The 23,991-nt window shown below is 43.6% G+C and overlaps 1 protein-coding gene across 1 annotated transcript in view; it reads left to right on the top strand.

The window, feature by feature from the left end:
- Positions 1–23,991, top strand: part of LOC121861363 (serine/threonine-protein kinase Warts-like) — a 109,921-nt gene that overhangs the window by 9,197 nt on the left and 76,733 nt on the right. The gene's annotated exons all lie outside the window — the stretch shown is intronic.

Raw genomic sequence — 23,991 nt, 5'->3', positions numbered from 1 at the left:
TCTTTCGTCTTGAAGTGAATTTGAATTGAAACAGTTTATTTAGTCAGAAAAAACACAGATACAGTGGATAATAATAACAATATTAACATGGCTGAGCCAGTTGAGAACCTGAGCTCTCTCTTAGGCACCTGATATATATACTATACATTTATCTCAAGGAAGTATTATGTAACATTGAGTAACATCTGGAATAGTACAATAGCATGGTGGTAATAAGAACATCTCATAATGTTGCCACGGTTATCACTTTAATATTTATTTATTATTATTATTATTATTATTATTATTATTATTATTATTATTATTATAATATTATTATATATATACAGTATATATATATATATATATATATATATATATATATATATATATATATATATATATATATATATATATATATATATATATATATATATATATATATATATATATAATATATATATATATATATATGATAACCACAAGGAAAGAAGAAAACACGAAGTTCCCAAGCGCTTTGTGTAATTCACATCTTCAGGGGTGAGTACTCAAGACATCTTCAGAGGCAACAGTTGCCTCTGAAGATGTCTTGAATAAAGACGAAAGCTTAGGTGCTCCGTTGTTTCCCTTTTCCCGTGTGATTTTATCAAGATTTATCTTATCCACGTTTTCATTGTGGATCTACATGAAATATATATATATATATATATATATATATATATATATATATATATATATATATATATATATATATATATATATATATTACAGTGGAATTGAAAAACATAAGTATAATGAGGGAGCAGTACAACATGGGTTGTACAGTAATAAGGTTGAACAAGAGGACAGAGCTGTCAGAATTATGTCTAGTTGGAAATTATGTTTATTGCAATGGTAATTACTTATCTATTTACATGATAATTTCCGATAAAACGGTTTTGATGGTACAATAAAAGCAGGTACTGTAAATATAGTAGGTGTTACAAGAAATATTAATACTTCGACAGTAGATACTTTTCTAGAGATGATTTAAAGGAAGGGAGCGTAGTCTTTGCTGGGATGTGTGGGGGTAAGTTGCTCCACACCACACCGTGATATTTTATGGAGGTCTGGGACTGAGAGGAGCGCATGGGGGGTGGTCTTAGTAGCTCTGGGTGCCTTAAGTTGTATCTGATTATTCCGGAACTGGAAATAATTATTGTTAAGCAAGTGATTGATAGATTTGTAAACAAAGAGGGCACAGCAGTAGGTGTTAATATCTTCGAATTTTAACATTTTCAATATAGCAAATTTTTCGTTTGTGTGATTTTTTTTTCAAGTAGGTCATTGTCCGTACAACTCTCTTTTGTGCAGTAACCAGAGATTGTGTTTTTGAAGAGCCAGAGGCCCCCCATAGTGTGTGACAGTGTATCAGGTGTTGGTAAACAAGATCATGATAGATTTCTTTCATTGCTGTGAGAGTCAGTGACTATCGAGTGTGATACATGATACCTCACTGTTTATTGACTTTACTGTGAATGGCTTGTATGTGGTTTCTCCAGTTAAGTTTCTCATCAACAATAACTCCGAGGAATTTAGTATTTTGTTCGAGCTTGATGACTGTAAAACCAAGGTACAGGGGGTCTAAGTCCGGGGGTAAGTTTTTCCTTCTGCGAATGATCGTGTAGTGGGTTTTCTCAAGGTTTAAGTTCAGTTTATTATGTATTACCCAGGTCCTGATTTTAGTCAATTCAGTGTTCATAGTTCTCATCAAGGAATGGATGTCTGTGTTGCTGGCATAGAGATTGCTATCGTCTGCAAATAAGTTGTATTTTATGAGTGCTGGCGTGGACTATGTCGTTTATGTACAACAAAAACAGTACCGGACCGTATGGGCTGAGAAAGAAGGAAAATGTAAGGGTAAATTTATTAATGTCAACCGTGTGTTCTGAGAGAGAGAGAGAGAGAGAGAGAGAGTGGAAAAACACTCTGCGTTCGACGATACTTCCAACATGCAGGTCTGTCCACACCCACACCCGTAACAATAAAGACTAATAACAAAAAGACTTAAGAAACTTAACTTAACCGAATCTAACCTAACCTAACCTCCCTTCACCTAACCTTACCTAACCTAACCTAACCTGCCTAACCTAACTTAACTTAAAGTAACCTAACCTTACCGAATCCAACACACAACAGTCCAGAGTCCTTCATTCCTTTAAAAAACATACTCGGTCGCTTAAAACATCATAATAATAATAATAAAAATAACTCGAATATTTTCACTTGTTCAATAATCATCAGAGACCTTTAACCTATAAGCATCAAGAGTATTGGTTGTGTGTGTGTGTGTGTGTGTGTGTGTGTGTGTGTCGTCTTTCATTCTCTCTGGTAAAATGGGTGTGTGTGACAATAGGCCTGACACAAGGGGTGGGTGGAGAGTAGTTGGGGTGGGGGAGATGGGAAAGGGAGAGTAAGAAGGAAGGGGGAAGGGGAGGTGTTAAGCCTACAGTACACTCAGCCTCGTGATGTCACATACCACACACACACACACACACACACACACACACACACACACACACACACACACACGTAGCCATAACAGAAAGTGAAAATGATTCAAAACCCACCACACATCTGTTGGCCTCAGGTGTTGAGCGTCACCTGTGCAGTCCCCTCCTCCCTCCGCCTGTGTGTTTACATGCAGACAGCTGGCGTAGATTGTGTGGTGAGAGAGAGAGCCTCTGAAGACCCTCGGACGTACACACACACACACACACACACACACACACACACACACACACACACACACACACACACACACACACACACTCTTTCTTAACGATTTCTTGACCCCTAATTACGCAAGAAAAACCCTAAATAACTTAACCTAACCCAATTTAACCTAACCTAACCTAATCCACTGGTTGCTACTCTTCAGGTGATCTAAAGATTCTCAAACACATTTGTTCAATGATACTTTTAAGAGATTCGAACAAATACAAACACATACATACAAACAAATACAGACAAAAAATTACACAAATACATACACATAAACACGAACAAACACAAACATCGATACAAACAGACAAACACAAAGAAAACCCATACAAACACACAAACAAAGACACAAAAACAAATACAAACATAAATACAAACAAACAAACAAAAACACAAAGAAGATAAAAAAGCATACACACACATGCATGCACACACACACACACACACACACACACACACACACACACACACACAAGGACAATAAACCCGCTCACTGCTCAAGTTATGTTCTATATAATACTCGTGAGGCCCCGTGAAGCCACAGTACTGTTGGCTCGTGAAGTTTACGGTGTTTGTTACTTGAGACCCGTCAGCTGAGACGAGCCACGTAAGACCAGTCACTCCAGAACAGTCAGGTGAGACGAGCCACGTAAGACCAGTCACACTAAAAACAGTCACACGTATAACAGTCACTCAAGAAGTCACTCTACAACAGTCAGCTGAGCGCCTTGTTGTACGTGACGGAGGAATTTAAACCAAGGGAGACGAACTTTGGCTGTCAGGTGGGTGGTGGTGTGGGTGGTGGTGTGGGTGGCAGGTGGACAGATACAAGTGGAGTGGGTGGTAGAAGCGTGGTGTGGGGTGGTAGGCGGGTGATAAGGAGGTATAGTATACATAGGTAGGTGGTGTGGGTGGCAGGTAGGTGGTGTGGGTGGCAGGTAGGTGGTGTGGGTGGCAGGTAGGTGGTGTGGGTGGCAGATGGGGGGCGGGGGTACATACAGGTGGGTGATGTGGGTGACAGGGTGCAAGCCAGGCGTCACCGACTTACAGGTAATGATGTGTGACTTGCCTCCCTCCCTCTCTCTAACCTCCACTTTCCTCCCTTCTTCCATTTATTCTCACTTTCCTCCCTTCTTCCTTCTATCCCCACTTCCCTCTATCACCTCCCTTCCTCCCTCTATTCCCCCTGCGTTCCATCCCTCCTTCCTTACCTCTATCCCCCTTCCTTACCTCCCTCCCTCACCCCCCCCCCTTTCTCTTTCTCTCCGTCATGCACCCAATTATTTATCACGCGACAAAAATCCTCAAGGAATTTCCACGTAGATCGATGCTGAGAGAGTGAGAGCGAGACTCGAGCCACCTCCAGACGCTCAATACGAGAACAAGACTCAAAAGACGTCCTCGAACCATCCCCGAGGACACACACAACGTCCTCGTATTAACTGGTCGAGGATGAAAATGTTATTGACTTCAGGAATGGTGGATTCTCGGGCGAAATCAAGTGGAAGCCGCCGACTATATTGCTTGACATCTCTGCCACGTGTCAAGTTGTCAAGTGTCAAGGCAGCTCTGGTTGTGGTGTAGTTAACTGTATCAAGCGTCTGTGTCGTAATGGTAAATGCGTCGTGGTCAAATTATGGTCTATGGTGTCAAGATGGCCATCCTGTGTCATATGACGGATCTAATATACAAGTGAGACAGACAGACAGACAGACAGACAGACAGACAGACAGACAGACAGACACAATACCGTGACTGCAGTTAGTAGTCCTTCAGTAACTGTGTCTTGCCTGCCGACTAACGCCCTAACCTCGTCTTACAAACCAACAGTTATTGGGAGAGTTAGCAAATTTTGTATGTACTTTATTTTAACAAGATTACCATTAAAATTCAGCAAGTCCCCCCCCAACCGCCCTTAATAATTTTAGATAGTAATGAAAGAAAATGGGTGTTGGGTTCCTACTGTTATCCTCCCACATACCAAGTCTAATTAAAATCCATTGTTTGCTGCCCGAGTTATCTTCTTCATAACTTCCGGACGCACGCAAGGTTGGACGGACGCACGCAAGGTTGGAAGGACGCACGAATAGACGGACTCATGAACAGAAGGAAGGACAGAAACGATACATTCCTAATCCCACTTTCCGGGACGGCGAGGAACGATAGGAAACATTATCATTCCCGCTCAAGCATCAAGGAGCCTTAACTACTACTGTTCCGTGTTCCTCAAGGATCCTAACAGACAGTTGAGGTGTTCCTATGTGACCAAGGGGACCAATACCTCCCACCTCCTACCTTCCTTCCTTTCTCCCCTCCTTCCTATCCTTTCCTTCCCCTCTCTTCCACCTTCCCTACCCCCTCCCTCCACTAGCACCATCACCCTATCAGTCAAGAGTCGTGGCATATCGTGTTATATAGTCTATACTGTAGCTTATATCCGCCTCAGGGGTAACTGTGATACATCGCCCTATATCGTGTTGCATCCGCCCAGTACACACACACACACACACACATAGCTCTTAGTACCAGCGCCCTCCGTCAGTCCTATAGCGGGTAGAGGGAGGGAGGGAGGCTGGTGTGAGGGTCGGGAGGCAACCAAGCGTGGTGAGAAGACTGGTGAGGCGCGGCGCTACTACCTCACCGTTATCTGCCGCGCCCCTCACACGCCCTCACCACGCCCTTACGCACCCTTACCATCCCTCACACCCACGCCTTCACCACTACCTCACACCCTATCACCATTCCCTCACCATCCCTCGCACCCCATCACCATCCCTTACACCTCATCATCACTACCTTACACTCCCTCACTACCTTACACCCCATCATCACTACCTTACACTCCCTCACCACTACCTTACACCCCATCATCACTACCTTACACTCCCTCACCACTACCTTACACCCCATCATCACTACCTTACACTCCTCACCACCTTACACCCCATCATCACTACCTTACACCCCATCATCACCACCTTACACCCTCACACCACTACCTTACACCTCATCATCACTACCTTACACCCCATCATCACCACCTTACACTCCCTCATCAGCTACTTACACTCCCTCACCACCTTACACCCCATCATCACTACCTTACACCCCATCATCACTACCTTACACTCCTCACCACCCACACCCCATCATCACTACCTTACACCCTCACCACCACACCCCATCATCACTCCTCACTACCCCATCATCACTACAGCCCATCATCACTACTTACACTCCTACTACCTTACACCTCATCATCACCACCTTACACCCCCATCATCACTACCTTACACCCCATCATCACTACCTTACACTCCTCACCACCTTACACCCCCTCACTACCTTACACCCCATCATCACTACCTTACACTCCCTCACCACCTTACACCCCATCACTACCCCTACATCACCTTACACCCCATCATTACACCCCATCATCACTACCCCTCACCACCTATACCCCATCATCACTACCTTACACTCCACCATCCCCAGACCAATGTAACATGTCCTTTGGTGCGCGTGACAAGTGCTGTGGCCAATGTAACATGTCTTGTGGTGCGCGTGACAATGTGTTGTTGTAACATGTCCTTTGGTGCGCGTGACAAGTGCTGTGACTAATGGAACATGTCTTGTGGTGCGTGTGACAAGTGCTGTGGCCAATGTAACATGTCTGTAGTGCGCGTGACAAGTGCTGTGGCCAATGTAACATGTCCTTTGGTGCGTGTGACAAGTGCTGTGGCCAATGTAACATGTCTGTAGTGCGCGTGACAAGTGCTGTGGCCAATGTAACATGTCCTTTGGTGCGTGTGACAAGTGCTGTGGCGACATGACAAGCACTGTGGTGAGTGTGACAAGCGCTGTGGTCAGACAAGTAGCACAAGGTTGTCAGACTCAGTCACATTTACAACTAAATTACGTATCTGTGGTCGGCGTGACAGATAACAGCTCGTGACACACGGGTGGTCATCACTCTTGACTGAGCACCTAACCTTACCTAAACCTAACCTAACCTAACCAAACCAAACCAAACCAATCCTTATCTAAACTACCCTAACCCAACCTAACCTATCCTAACCAAACCAAACCAAACCAAACCAAACCTTACCCAAACACACTAATTATAGATCAATGTAGTAAGACTCTAAGTCATTATTCACTTAATTCCAACTGCCACACTCTTCACAAAGACTTAAAAGACAATATTTAGAATTCTTTTCATTCTCACAAAGACCGAATAACGTGTCCCCATTGGCCAAACGGACCATTTAGGGCAGTACGACTATAACAAACTGAGCACTAAGCCGGCAGCACTGTACTCGACTGTATTCATGTCCCCAAATTGTAAAGTTAGGTACCTATTCTCAACTGGATGGACTCGGGGTGCCCTGAACGACAATCTATGAACCTTAGGATATAAAATGAGTGATGTCTCCAACTTCACCACCGCAAAGTGTCTATAGAGAGATACTATAGAAAGATGCTATAAAAAGATACTATAAAAGATACTATAAAATATACTATAGAAAGATACTATAGAAAGATGCTATAAAAAGATACTATAAAAGATACTATAGAATGATACTATAGAAAGATACTATAGAAAGATGCTATAAAAAGATACTATAAAAGATACTATAGAATGATACTATAGAAAGATACTATAGAAAGATGCTATAAAAAGATACTATAAAAGATACTATAGAATGATACTATAGAAAGATACTATAGAAAGATGCTATAAAAAGATACTATAAAAGATACTATAGAATGATACTATAGAAAGATACTATAGAAAGATGCTATAAAAAGATACTATAAAAGATACTATAGAATGATACTATAGAAAGATACTATAGAAAGATGCTATAAAAAGATACTATAAAAGATACTATAGAATGATACTATAGAAAGATACTATAGAATGAAACTATAGAATGGTGCTATAGAAAGATGCTATAGAAAGATACTATAGAAAGATACTATAGAAAGATACTATTGAAAGATGCTATAGAAAGATACTATAAAAAGATACTATAGAAAGATACTATAGAAAGATGCTATAGAAAGATGCTATAGAAAGATACTATAAGATGCTATAGAATGATACTATAGAAAGATACTAAAAAAGATGCTATAAAAGAAGATACTATAGAATGATACTATAGAAAGATACTATAGAAATATACTATAAGATACTATATAAAACATAGTCTAAAAAGATACTATAAGATGGTCACAGATATAAAAACATTCTTATGGTGTTTTGTTGTTGTGGTCACCTTAGCCAACCAACAAGGACTACCCCCTCCACACCACACCACCCTCCCTACTACACAAGCTACCAGAGATACATTGTTTACATGCAAGTACTGAAGGATAGAAGTATGGTGTAGCAAAAGAAAAACACGTGGATTTTTGGGGCAAATGTTTTTTGAGGGGGGGAAGAGGATTTTTTGAGAGGAAGAATTTTTGAGGGGTTGGGGGACAAGGGAATTTTTTGTGGGGAGGGGGGGGTTGAGAATTTTAACTCCTTCACAATTACCTTCCCTCACTATGAACTAACACAAACACTAATACACGTCGTTAGAAATATAATTACTATTAATAACTATAATTAAAAGAGAATAAATTATCTTAAAAAAAAACTTATTACTACAGAAGTTATTAAAGGTATAGAGACATAATGGTTTCTGATCCTGGGTGAATATATTGCTGGATTATTTTCACTGGCGGATATATCTAACGTATATAATTAAAGTATACTACAAAATATATTAGTTATATATCCACCCACCCAGTATTAAGTACAACAATATATCCATGACACTAATACTCACAGGTCAAAGGTCACAGGGGTCAGGAATACAGAATATTAAAAGGATAATTTTGGGTTATGTTGACCGTGGATGTGGACCCATTCAAAGGTAGACTCACCGTGTTATTGTTATTGAGAGAGTTAGTTGGTTATTGAAATTTGTTATTGTTGTTGTTATTGTTATGGTGTATTGGTATTGCTTATTATTATGACAAAATAAAACAGAATGACACTGAGATAGATAGACTCTCTCTCTCTCTCTCTCTCTCTCTCTCTCTCTCTCTCTCTCTCTCTCTCTCTCCTTACGTTCAGTCTGTACCCCAATGACCTTGAATGTGGGCGCGGGTAGTGTCACTTTACCTTAGATGGGCGTGGTGGGACGGGTGGAGGCGTGGCAGAGGAGGACGCGGGAGTGGAGGAACACTGTAAAAAGAAAACGCAATGATAAGAGAGAGGGGTAACTACTCTATATTTCTTTTTCTCTTACACTACATGGTAAATACAGCAAGCAGATACATTAAATAATACAAAAATACATAGATATACACGATACATAAATACATATTACATAAAAAAAAGTCCTGTATGTCTGTATGTATTCTGTTTATTTTGAAAAGTCTTCTGTTTTGCAGGACTGGGTGAGTGTTTGCCAGGTTCTCGTGTTTCTGTTTGTGGGTTATTTAGAGAACGCTAATTTGAGAACGCTAGTGAGAGATATGGCTAATTTGAGAACGCTAGTGAGAGATATGGCTAATTTGAGAACGCTAGTGAGAGATATGGCTAATTTGAGAACGTTAGTGAGAGATATGGCTAATTTGAGAACGCTAGTGAGAGATATGGCTAATTTGAGAACGCTAGTGAGAGATATGGCTAATTTGAGAACGCTAGTGAGAGATATGGCTAATTTGAGAACGCTAGTGAGAGATATGGCTAATTTGAGAACGCTAGTGAGAGATATGGCTAATTTGAGAACGCTAGTGAGAGATATGGCTAATTTGAGAACGCTAGTGAGAGATATGGCTAATTTGAGAACATTTCTAAGAGATCGCTATGTGAGAGAACGATGGTGAGACATATTTACGGCGTTAGAGAGTGGCAGTGAGAGAGATGGCTATTTAAAAGAACGTTAATCAGAAGTATACCAATTTAGAGAACGCCAGTGAGAGAAAACGCTATCTAGAGAGTGTGTGTGTGTGTGTGTGTTGACAGCTAGCCTTGGTCGTGAGTTTGACATTATAATAGGCTCTGGTCAATGAGGTGGAGACAATAGTGTGTGTGTGTGTATGTGAGTAGTAGTAGTAGTAGTGTGATGTAGGTGTGGACGTTTGTAGGTGGTTGTGGGTGGTGGTTGGTGGTTGTGGGTGGTGGTTGTGGTTGTGGGTGGTGGTTGGTGGTTGTGGGTGGTGGTTGTGGTTGTGGGTGGTGAACTGTGGGTGGTGGTGGGTGGTTTGTGGTTGGATGGTTGAGGCGTGGATGGGCGGGAGAGTGAGAGGGATGATGGGTGAGCGTTTGTTGTTGGTTGTCAGGGCTGCAGTGTATTACAGACGATTGTGGTGGTGGTGGTGGTGGTACTAGTGAACGCGCACACACACACACACACACACACACACACACACACACACACACACACACTCACGCACACTTACGCCCAGCCCTGCAACACAGTGTCCGAAGAGCATCCCCACCTAAGGAATTTCGTTCCGTAAATCACAATTGTTGTGAACGTGGTCAGTGGTGGTGGCCAGTGGTTGTGTTAATTGGTAGTGGTGGTGGTGGTGGTGTGGTGGTGGTGGTGGTGGTGGTTGGTGGTGGGCGGTGGTGGTGGTGGTGAGCGACGCAGGCCACAGAAACCACTTCAAAATTAATGAAAGATGGCGTGAGTCAGCAGAGTTTTGGGTGTGTGACTATCAATAATGACGCAGGAGGGACCTCCCTCACACACACACACACACACACACACACACACATCAATCTCCACCAACCTGATCAAGCAGAGACGCTAAACCATTCGCCCCATTAACCGCAAGAGAGAGAAACACCTCGCATCACAATCACGTAGGTAAGTGAGGCGTGGGTCGGACACACCTGATACAATGTGAACAATGCTAGACCCGTCACGTTAACACAGCAAGGAATGACTGTGTTTACTCGACCTAGGAAGTGAACAGGAATATAAGATAAGAGTATAAGTGTTAAGGGATCCATTTCCGGTGTTTAGCGATGCTCACTTGTTTTTTGTTGTTGTTGTTTTACTTATAATAATAGTTACGACACTTAGACATTACTTTAGACTACTTAATACTTAAATAATAGCTTGTAAGTGGGGAAATTATTTGTAATACTTTAGTACCTGGTTAATATTATATACTCGGTTAATTATCAAAGATGATAATGGTTTATATAGACAAAATACTTTAAGATAACCACAGGAAATAAGGTAGAAAAAATTAATAAACATTAATAATAAGCTTTTCTCGTGTCGTGATAAACTGCTTGAGGAAGAAACATTACATATACGGTTCTTCAACATACACTACATGGTTTATACATATTTCAGTACATAATACAAAAACACGTATTAGTTACATTATACAAGTTACATGTTAAATAAATTCCCAAAAAAATCATTCTCTCAACTATACTAACATGAAAGTAAGTCATTAACATACACAACAACAACAACAAAAACATTAACAGCAATATTAACAATAACAACATTAACAAAAACAACAAAAACATTAACAAAACAACAACAACATCAACAAAAACAACAACAATATTAACAAAAACAACAAAAACATTAACAAAACAACAACATCAACAAAAACAACAACAATATTAACAAAAACAACAAAAACATTAACAAAAACAACAAAAACATTAACAAAACAACAACATCATCATCATTAACAACAACAACATTAGTGATATTTATAAATTACCTATGTAATATTTATCTTCAATTAACACTCAGTAATGATGTCAATACTTTTTTTAATAACTGAACCAACTAATTACATCAGACACAGTGGGACAAAAATACATGGGGTAATTAATGATACTACTATGACGTCATTGTCTACGTCACAAGACCTTACCAAAGTTCAATAACCTTACATAACTATCAGGTCTTGGTTATACGTAGGGACTTAATACAGAGGGACTAGGTATACATAGGGACTAGGTATATATAGGGACTAGGTATACATAGGGACTAGGTATACAGAGGGACTAGGTATACATAGGGACTTAGTATATATAGGGTTTTGGTGCATAGGATATCTCTCTCTCTCTCTCTCTCTCTCTCTCTCTCTCTCTCTCTCTCTCTCTCCCAGCAATGACCGTAGACAAAGGAGCCAGAGCCAGAAAACCAGTGCCAAACAAAGACCGAGACCACGACCAGGAAAATCCTTGGCTCACTAAAGATAGTTTCTGTAGTGTGATATAATTTTTGTGTGATACGACACACTGATGCCACCTCCCCCTTCATCACTCATCCGTCCTTCTCCCTCACTCGCCCCCTCTCTGTCCAGCCCCCCTCCCTATCACCAGCGCCCCTCCCCATCACCAGCCCCCCTCCCTATCACCAGCGCCCCTCCCCATCACGCTCACCCGCCTGCCCTGTGTTTGTATTGACCTACAGGCAGCCAGCTTGTGACAGAGCCTTAGAGGTACTCGGGTCAGTAGGTGTGAAGGTGAGGCTGCCAAGGTCCTGAAAACGATGTTGTGACACGGTAGTTCCCAGGCGGTGACTCACTCTGTTATATTATCCACTGTGTCTGGGATCATGTAGCGTGTGTTAAGTACATGTGCTGGTTGTACACAAAGGAACTCAACTTTCAGGTGGAATGAAGCACTGAGCACCTGAGCGTTGAGCACCTGCAGTTTTCATGACTCAAGCTCAAGGTCTTGTTATCTCAAGGAACAACACAATTCCAACAGTCAACAAAGACATCTGCTCACTGTTTGAAATGTAAATGGACTAGTGAAGTAAAATTGACTTTTCCTTTCCATTTTGAGTGCCCTGAGGTGTGGTGGCCCAGGGAATGCAGCCCTCGCCACTTGTCCCAATGGTTGCTGGTTCGCGCACCGGGCACTCCCCCCCCCCACCACCACCACCCCCCGCAGGTGACCTAACTGTAAATATGTACATGACATTTGTTGGGGAAGTGAAGGCGTTGGGGTACAGTACCGGCCACAATGCCGCCTTCTTGTATACCGAGGTTCAGTAGTCGGTATACTGTACCCACACTGCCCCTACCAGACCGTCAGGCCTGTGGGACGATTTTTAAAACAAATATAATTTTTATGGCACAATCAATTATATTTATCTGTATATATTAATGATTCATATATACTGGCGTCAAGTAAACGTATCTGGTTTAGGTAGAGTCTCAGAGTAATGTTGATGCCATTTCTACCGTTAATGTCGTATTTCATCTTAAGTCAACTATTTACGATCATCCTTACCTCTAAACTCACGAGGATAATTCATCGGACGAACCTCTTGAGAACCTGGGCCTTGATTTGCTCTTTGAATCCGGATCCAGACTGACGAACGCACAAACGGGGCCCCGGGTGGATTAATTTACCATCTCATTGGCATACTGTGTGTACGAACGGTCGAGACCATCTAGAGGAACGTATTACATTACAAAAACGTTTCCTACTCGTTGCTGTTGTGTTTTGTGGGTAGTCTTCAGTACAATAACGAAATAATATATTAGATTATCAAGTGAACGACGATTTAAAAAAATATGATAAATTAATAAATACGAAACGAAAATTCTTATTGGTCTTTCGTTTGTTTGTTGTTACTTAAAATTGTCCGTTCATTTCGTTGTCTCATCTATTAAGTCACTCATAATATATCTTAAGAAAAAACAAAACACTATCAGTCAAATCAGTAAAGGAAAACAAAGAGGTAACGAAAAATGTCCGAACATTCACTAAATTCCACACACACACACACACACACACACACACGATTCAGAGCGCAACAAACTCACATTAAGTCATCATAAACCTTTGGCCAGTACAGCGTGTTATTGGGGTTTGTTTACGTCATATTTACGGGTTGATAAACAGTGAGTAATACAAAAGATGAGATTTGATAATTATAAGTAGTAGTATATGAAGATCTCTCTCTCTCTCTCTCTCTCTCTCTCTCTCTCTCTCCTCTCTCTCTCTCTCTCTCTCTCTCTCTCTCTCTCTCTCTCTCTCTCTCTCTCTCTCATTTTCTTGTCCCTGGTCCTCTCTCTGATCTTCTCTCCAACCAAGAAGCAGCAGAGAGAGAGAGAGACGGGGAGAGATGCTCTACCTCTGGCTGTGTTGTGGTGAACCATTCGCTACTGTGACCACCTGGCCGGCGGCTATAGTACTGTACTGTTGCTTCCTTTAAGATGGTAACTCTCCCTGCCTTCCTACCTCCTTCCCTACCTCTTTATTTTTCTCCCTCCTACTCTCCTTTCTTTCCTTCTCTCCCTCCTACCCTCCTTCTATTCCCCCCCACCTCCCTGAGTCCTTACCACACGTATCGTGCAAACCCTCCTCGTTCTCCTCCCACATTCCTTCTCACCCCTTTCACCCCTCCCCTCCTCCCTCCCTTCCATACATCTACATAAGCCTCCCTTCCCTCATCCCTAACCATATATAGCAAGAGTTCAGCAATGCCCCAATCACCACCAACCATCACCACTACCACACTACTATCACCACCGCTACCACCACTACCAACTACCATTTATCACCACCTCCACTACCACCCCTACCAACTACCACCACAACCAACTACCATTACTACCAACCACCACCACTACCACCCTCACCCCTACCTACCAACCACCACCACTACTACCACGAGGCCCCGTTACCTAGGTGTGAACAGTATGTTGCAAGATTGTCAGTAATGTACTCTCACCTACTACAATACCTGGGAAATTTGTCACGGCCCCACGACGATTGCTAAATTCCGGCACACAGCGTTAAATTCTACTCCAAAGGTTAACATTTTCACCCGAATTAACAGTGTTTCATACCAGCTGGATTCGGTAAAATGCTACTGACACCACATACGAGGCACGGGCAGTTCCCAATGAGGTTCACGGCGCCATCAGCTCGATGAACAGGCTTTGTGCGAAATATAACAGTCTAGAACTGCTTTTAGTGTCCTTGTGGGTTGGTTGTTAGCGTTCCCTAGTCCCACCCAGTAGGTCGAGGGTTCGATTCCTGGCTGGTGAGGTCGTTGATTATATGTTCAAAGTCCGCGTGTTATATGGACTAAAAATGAAGTGTGTGTGTATATATATATATATTTTAGCGTGAACTGTACAGTATATTTGCCCGGAACAATGAGAGGGTATTTCTACACCCCTCTCATTCCTCTACACCCACACCACCCCTCCACCCCTCCCCCTCCACACTCACTCCTCCCCCTCCAACCCCCACATTTCTCCTCTATCCCCACCCCTACTCTTCCTCAACCTCCATCCCCACACTTCCCCCCACCCCCTCCCCTCACCCTGCTCCTCCCCCTTCCCACCCTATCCCATCCACCCCTCCCCCCACCCCCCCTTCCCTCCCCTACTCTCATCACCCCTACAACTCCCCCACCCCATTCCTTCCCCACCCCTACTCCTCCTCCTCCACACCTCACACACCCCTCCTCCCCTCCACCCTCTCTCTCTCTTCACCCAAGTATACTTATCTGGTATTTAACGCCTTAATTGCCTCAACTGCTGAACAATGTGTAACACTGATCTAGTTAACAGAACCATTGTACCATTTATGGAACCAAAGCCTGTACTAGTAACCTACACTGATGTAACATGTGCTAGTTACTACTGACATGTACTAGTCCAGTCATACAACACAGTCACTACCTGTCAACCAGTCCAGTCACCATCACCACCATTATCATCCTCATCACAATTATATCAATGTCACCACCACCATTACCATCATCATCATCATCACAACTACATCATCACCATCATTTCCACCATCATAATCTTCATCATCATCACTATCACGCATAAACCTAGTCACCGTCACCAACACTATCATCATCATCATCATCATCATCATCATCATCATCATCATCACCACACCTAAACCAAGTCACATCACCTTCATTATTTCCTAAGTTAGTCACACAACTCAAACATTACATCAACATTTCATAACACAGATCTTAAACATTTATTCTCAACACCTCAAGACCTTTCTAACAGCCACTACAAGAAACACCAAAACAGGAAAAACATCTAGAAGAATAAAAAATGAAAAACAATATATTTATTCTAAGATGCAGGCATTATTATTATTATTATTATTGTACACTAATTAAATAACCTTTTTTAAATACCGTAAGAATTATATTAGCATCACCTTGTCCCAAAAGTTGTAAGGATATGATAAATGTTCCCTTTGTGAAAGTGGTAAGGTTAGGTATACCACTTAAGAGTTCCTACAGTAAAAGTGGTAAGGTTAGGGAGGGTAAGGTTAGGTATGCCACTTAAAACTTCTCGAGTCCAACATTACACTGAAGAAAATTATTAGTTAGAATATTATGTCATGTCACTGTCATACACCTGCTGACTCCTCCTGACACCCTGCTGACTCCTCCTGACACCCTGCTGACTCCTGATCCACCTACACCACCGCTACCATAAGATTAACACCTTCATAGAATCTAATTAACAAGAACTGTGAAGATCCTGCCGCAGTCAATTACCAGAACCTACCCGAAGAAGACGACACCACGATATTCCTGAAGGGGGATAATAAGGAACTCTCCGTCTTGTGTCTTTCAGGATTATTATTATTATTATTATTATTATTATTATTATTATTATTATTATTATCTTGTCATCTATGAACTAATACAACTTGAGGTTAAAAAAATTATACGATTTTTTTTCTTCTGTCATTTCACCTACGTCGTGGCGGCCAGCACCCGTTAAAAGTGTGTTACAGGGCTGTTCTTATTTACCGTCGTCAGTGAGTGCGTTTGGTCCACGCACCTCAACACAAAATGAATCCCTCTCCCACCATGATGCTGACTCACGTTTGTTTTGATAGATGATGTGTGGAAGACATTGTGTTGTGTCTCGTTACTAACACGACCTACAACACACTACCACCACCATCCTCACCACCACCACCACTCCCCCACTCACCACCATCCTCATAACCACCTACACCACTCACCACCACCACACACTCCTCACCACCACACCACCCCCTCTCACCCACCATCCCTCATAACACGACCTACAACACACTACCACCACCATCCCTCATCACCACCACCCTCACCACCACCACCTCACCACCATCACAACACGACCTACAACACGCCACCACCACCATCCTCACCACCACTCCCCCCCTCACCACCATCCCTAACACGACCCACAACACCCACCACCACCGTCCCCTCATCACCACCACCCCCACCCCAACTCATCCCACCACCATTCAACCTTCAATCACCACCAACCCCCCATCACCACCACCACCCCTCATCACCACCACCACCCCTCATCACCACCACCACCACCCCCCATCACCCACCATCCACCCCATCAACCCACCACCACCCCCTCATCACCACCACCACCCCTCATCCCCACCCCCACTCACTCACCACCACCACCCCTCCCTCCACCACCACCCCCATCCCCACCACCCTCAACCACCCTCATCACCACCACCAACATCACCACCCACCCCTCACCACCAACCCACTCATCACCACCACCACCCCACCACCACCTCACCACCACCCCATCACCACCACCACCCCTCATCACCACACCACCCCCCACCATCACCCACCACATCACCACCACTCCTCATCACCCCCTCACCACCCACCACCCCACCACCACCACTCACCACCACCACCCCCATCACCCCACCCCCTCACCACCCAATCCTGCCCCACCCCCCACCACCACCCCCACTCACCACCCCCCTCACCACCACCCCCCCATCACCCACCACCCACCCCACCACCACCCTCATCACCACCCTCACACCACCACTCCACCACCATCACCCACCACTCACCCCTCACCCCCCACCACCCCTCTCACCACCCCTCACCACCACCACCCCTCATCACCACCACCCCCCACCACCAGTCATCACCACCAACCACCACCACCACTCATCACCACCACCCCACCCCACCACCATACCCACTCCTCACCACCAACTCCACCACCACCCCTCACCACCACCACCACCCCCACCACCCCACCACCACCCCTCATCACCACCACTCATCACACCACCCACCTGTCCACCACCCCTCACCACCACACCCCATCACCACCACCATCACCACCACCCTCATCACCACCACCCCTCATCACCACCACATCACCCCACCCCACCATCACCACCACCCCCTCATCACCACCACCACCCCTTCCTCCTCCCTCCTGTGTTTCGTCAGTTAACCCCTCACCTAATACCTCAGTCAGTCAGCAGGCGGCCACTCCAGACTACCGAACATTCCAGCGGTGACGGTAACATTGATACAAGAAGCCACCACACAAACCGGAGTTAACGTCGCCTCTGTTCTCAATCCCACTATAAAACAATATTTCTCCGACTATTTAATAATAACAAAAGTTTATATCGTACTAAAAATATACCTAATATATATTTTTAGGCGAATTAACTCAGAAGAATGTTTAATTATAGTAAAAAAAAAAATAATAATAATACGTTAATTCCAACACTTTTACACAACCTGGATTCCGGACGATGTTTTCTCCTACATCAGACACACAACAACACGAGCTACCAACGCAACATGTCTGCCCTGTGAGCCTCCTGACCTTGATAATGAGACAAAGTTATGTGAAATCTTACTTACCAGAGAGAAATCATACGTTCGCGAAAATAAAACTCCACCAAATTTGAGTTTTATACTGCAATTATCAGTCGCGAAAATAAAATTCCATCAAATTTAAGTTTTATATTTAAATGTTTAGTCGCGAAAATAAAACTCCACCAAATTTGAGTGTTATGCTGAAATGTGTCGGTGTGAGTATTAGTAATGAACAAGTTGAAGAGAAATTCGTAAAATATAAAAGTATTTAAGTAGTATAGATACAAGTTTTTTTATGACAAGAATTTGGGCTTAATTTTTTGTTTTTGTATTCAACTCTTACCTGGTTCCTTTGTGGTGTTGTTCTGTTAACATTTTAGAAACTGGCTCATGCTCTCTCTCCTACACCCTTATGTGGTAGTCATACATACATACATACATACATACATACATACATACATAGACATATAACAACGTTCATATTATACAAATTTACTCATTTATATTCAACACTTATTCATATATACCATTTACACACACACACACACACACACACACACACACACACACACACACACACACACACACACACACACACACACACACACACACACACACACACACACACACACACACACACACACACACACACACACACACACACACACACACACACACACACACACACACACACACACACACTCCTCCTCCCCCCCCATGGCCATGTGGACAGACAGACCTTCTTCAATATCCCCCACCACTGGTTTAACTTCATTGGTGGGGACAATAGATATTATCCTCAGGTGGCTAGGGAGGAAGGGGAGGGGAAGGGAGGGAATGGGGGGTAGAGAAGAAAGTAAGGGAAGGATGGAGAGGGGAGGGACAGGAGGAGTGGGTGAAGAAGGAGGAAGAGGAAAGAGAGAGGGAAGGAAGAGAGGGAGGGAGGGATAGAGGAAGGAAGGAAGGAGGAGTGTTCGTGGTGTTGGTAAAAGCTGACCTTGGGCTGGCCAATTACAGGTGTGAGCAGTGGCAGTGTAATTAGCAAGCGGTACGGGTGGAGCAGGGCACAGACGGGGAGGGTACGGACAGGGCAGGGCAGGGCAGGTACGGACAGGGGTACGGGTACAGATTTAAGGGCCACGGACAGACGGGCAGGGTACTGGGGGGTAGGTACCGGACAGGGGCAGGGCGGGAGGGGTACAGGCAGGGGCAGGCAGGGGCTGTACTGCATTCTGGCTAGTTTTCTGGGGGTTTTGCAGTTCGTCACCCCAGTACGAGACCAGATCGCGATTACAGTAATGTGTTATTTCTACTACCGTTACCTGTATTAAATTGACTTGTGTTGTGTGTGTGTGTGTGCCGGAGGAGTAAGACAGTTACTAGTGCTGTGTTGGGTGCTGTACGCTATAACTGTGTGGCGTAGCTGAAATAATCTCTAGGGGAGGGAGGGAGCCTACCTGCCACACCTCACCAGCTGCCTCCGTTCCTCCTCCTCCTTCCATCAATTCCTCCCTCCTCCTCTCCTTTTTCCTCCCTCACTTCCTCCTTCCCTCCCTCACTTCCTTTCTTTCCTTCCTCTCTCCTTCCATCCCTCCCTCACTTTCTTTCCTTCCTTCCCTCCCTCCCTCACTTTCTTTCTTTCCTTCCTCTCTCCTTCCTTCCTTCTTTCCTTCCCTACCATAGACGTTGCCCACCCCTAGCCGCTGGCAGACCAGAGTCTACTTGAGTTAGAACTTGGGGAAGAAGAGAAGTGGAGGGGGGAAGGGGAAAGGGGGAGTAAGTGTGGGGAGTGGGGGTGGAAGACGGATCCGGAAACTCCATATTAAAGAAAACGGGACATGGGTTGATATGGAGGTGATGTGTGTGTGTGTGTGTTACCCACCACCGTCACCGTCTCCATCACTGAGTCAATTAAAAGTTTGACATCCCATGAATAATTTACACACTATATTTTGTCCTTACCTGTGATAAATATCTTCAGGTGATTGTATGTAGAAGTCCGCGTGCTTTATTGGGCTAATGAAATATATATATATATATATATATATATATATATATATATATATATATATATATATATATATATATATATATATATATATATATATATATATATATACTATAACAATATATAAACCCAAATATAAGTGCCATAAACGCTTGCTATAATAACTTCCTAACCCCATATACTTAACAATAACCTAAAGTAAGCAATAACAGGTACACAGATGATAAAGACATAAACAACGACAATAAACACAAAATAATAGTTATGGTTCACTCGCCTCACTCACCAGCGTCGACACAGACTCTCGCTTAAACTCTACTCATAACAGAAACACAAGCAACTTATAAACACGCAAATAACCAACAGTCAATCTATTTTTTGTTCTTATGTTATCAAGATGGATAATAGAGGAGGGTTTTAGGGTGAGAAAATATATCTGGGACTAATGATATCTTAAATTCATATCAAAGTAGAACTCTTTTTACTTTGTGTGTGTGTGTGTGTGTGTGTGTGTGTGTGTGTGTGTGTGTGTGTGTGTGTGTGTGTGTGTGTAAAAAAACTCTGAATAGAAAAACAGAGAGAGAGAGGTCCAGTTGGTCACCCATGAACCACCACCAGCAGGTAGGCGGAAGAAACAGTGTTGCCAGGTATCCTTGACGTCCAGGTAACACCATATGACTGACACACACCTCCACCCTTCCCCCCGGAGCTGGCAACAATATGACTAAGAAAAATAATGAAATCTGGGTGTCACTTTTGGGATTTTTTTTTTACTTTTTTTTGTGTCTAATGTAAAAGATCGATTAGTTCTTTTTATTATTGTTCTTGTTTTGGTATAATTATAATTATTATTATTATTATTATTATTATTATTATTATTATTATTATTATTATTATTATTATTATTTACGGATCTTATCTATATGTTCACCTTCAGTATATCCTTATTCATTATATCTAATCATGTCACATATTTACAAGGAATTTATTCTTCATCAGTGTAATTATTCTTTCCTTTACCTAGTTATTTACTTATTCATACATTTATCTTATTTCATTTGTTATTCATCTTATTTCAACAAGCGGTAGCAGAAGGTTTGAGCCGACCAATGTAAAGCTTTTCTCGACCTTAGTAAAGTGATCGCCACGGGCCCCAGCAACACGCCCTGGGTCACGCCGCGCAGCTTCTCCCCATGGCGAGGTTGATAGGTGCTGGTACTCCCTCCCGGCCTCTGATACTGCCCTCTACCTCCTCTCAGCCTCTCCACATTCACTACCTCTCTATCTTCTCTTCCTCCTCCTCCATCTCCCCTTCCTCCTTCTCCATCTCTCCTTCCTCCTCCTCCATCTCCCTTCCTCCCCTCACGGTACATACACAAAAAGCCCATCAGACGAAATTTCAGTGTACAAATTCCAGACAAAACACCATTACCCATAAACACACAGCATTAAGGTCTCCCCTGAATACTCCCATGAGCTGTACACATTATTTGACCTCTAATTGACCTCTGTGTGACTTTGACCATTGATGCAGATACGTGTTTAAGTCTTGTCGGATGATCTAATCGCAAAAAAAAAAAATCCATCCAACCTTTGACCTTATAATGACCTTGAACTTTGGAGTACGGGTTTGGTTCTTGTTCAGGGTATGTCTACCGTGTAGTGGTGAAACACACGTGGATGAGGGTTCATTGAATTATCATATGTGGTTTAGTTGTTATGGTGGGAATTGATATGAATTGAAGGAAGGAAGAAAGGAAGAAAGGTAGAAAGGAAGGAAGGAAGGAAGGTCTCACACACACACACACACAATCGTTCTTTCTATCTCTCTTTATCTCTCAACTAATGTCTCTTTGTCTCTGTTTCTCTGCGTGTCTCTATCTCTCTCTCACACACTTTCTCTCTCTTTCCGACACTCGAGCAAACAATTCTTCCTATCTATTCTCCTCCACTTCCTCGTGTTTCGTGGTCGACCTTTTAAGGGGTTGATGGTGTGAGGCGCACCTGTAAGTCGAGTCAGTATGCACCTACTCAAAAAAAGAAAAATAGACCTCAACCTTGCATCTTATGGCTTGTGTAAAAGAGAGAGAGAGAGAGAGAGAGAGAGTATCTGGAATCAGGAAGTAAATTTCTTAAAGCTAAAATAAACACACAAAAAAAGACCAGGATGTGGTTTACCTCCTTCCTTTCTTCCTCCTCTTCCTACTTCCTCCTCCTCTCCCCTCTCCCACAATATCGAGAGAAACAAAGACGAGGTCCACTATTGCAAGAACCCCCCTACCCCAACCCTCCACCCCTCCTCAAATGAAACAAGGTTATTCCCCCTCCTCCTACCAACCCCCTCCCCTCCCAACAGTCAGAGACAAAGCCTAAGGTCCTCACTCCCTATCTGTACCAGCTCCCATGTTCATAGTGCCAAGCCCCCCCCCATCTTTCTCTCTCCCCCCTTAAAGTGTCAAGCATCCCCCCCCCCACCCTACAGGTGTCAAGAGACCTTCTCTTTCTCCATACCCCTAATGCCAAGGTTCATCTCTTCCTCCATTTCTCAGCCTATAGTGCCATGGTTCACCCTTTCCACCCCCCCTCCCCCAGCACCTTCCCACGTCAAGACCAAGGTCCATCACCACCACCACCGCCGCCAGCACCACCACCACCACCACAAAAACTCCACTCCCTCATCACACTGACACTGACCCACCGACTCACTTCCCACCAGCCAGATTGTTACCTGGGCTGCTGGTCTCCTGGCATCGTTTCCAAGCTCAGACTGACAACAGGTTCCAGCGACGGTAACCTCATCCCACATCATGGTCACTATTTTCTTGCTGTTGTTATCACCATCATTATCATCAATCACGTCAATGCCTCATACTCAGAACGAGTTTCTTTATCATCGTCATCATCATCATCATCGTCATTATCACAAAGATGACCAGATTCATCTCTACAGGTATGTTATGATGACGGCGTCTTTCATCATCCATCGCTATCTTAACTAACATCACTATAACCAACATTGATACTGCCGCAATATCATCACCATCCACATCATCATCCTCACCACCATCCACACCATCATCATCATCCTCACCACCATCCACACCATCATCATCATCATCATCATCATCATCCTCATCCTCACCACCATCCACACCATCATCCTCACCACCATCCACACCATCATCCTCACCACCCTCATCACCATCTTCATCACCAACACCACCATGGTGATTTCACTGTTTTGACCAGCCTCGTCCTCACCTCTGTAGGGCAGGGCAGGGCAGGGCAGGCTTGGGCAGCAGGGCAGGGCAGGGCAGGGCAGGAGGAGCTGGACCCACACTGCAGCCTTGACACCCTGCACGGACATCCACCCACAGTTCAAGTGACCCCCACACCCCACAGTTTAAGTGACCCAACTCACTACACCACAGTTCAAGTGACCCACCTCCCCCACACCCACAGATCAAGTGACCCACCTGCTCCACACCCACAGTTCAAGTGACCCACCTCCCCCACACCCACAGTTCAAGTGACCCACCTCCCCACACAGATCAAGTGACCCCACCTCCCCCC

This window comes from Homarus americanus, unplaced genomic scaffold (genome assembly GCF_018991925.1).
Source record: "Homarus americanus isolate GMGI-L3 unplaced genomic scaffold, GMGI_Hamer_2.0 scaffold24260, whole genome shotgun sequence".
Classification (NCBI taxonomy): domain Eukaryota; kingdom Metazoa; phylum Arthropoda; class Malacostraca; order Decapoda; family Nephropidae; genus Homarus; species Homarus americanus.
Note: the sequence above shows the minus strand (reverse complement) of the source record. Positions and strands in the feature narration are given on the sequence as shown.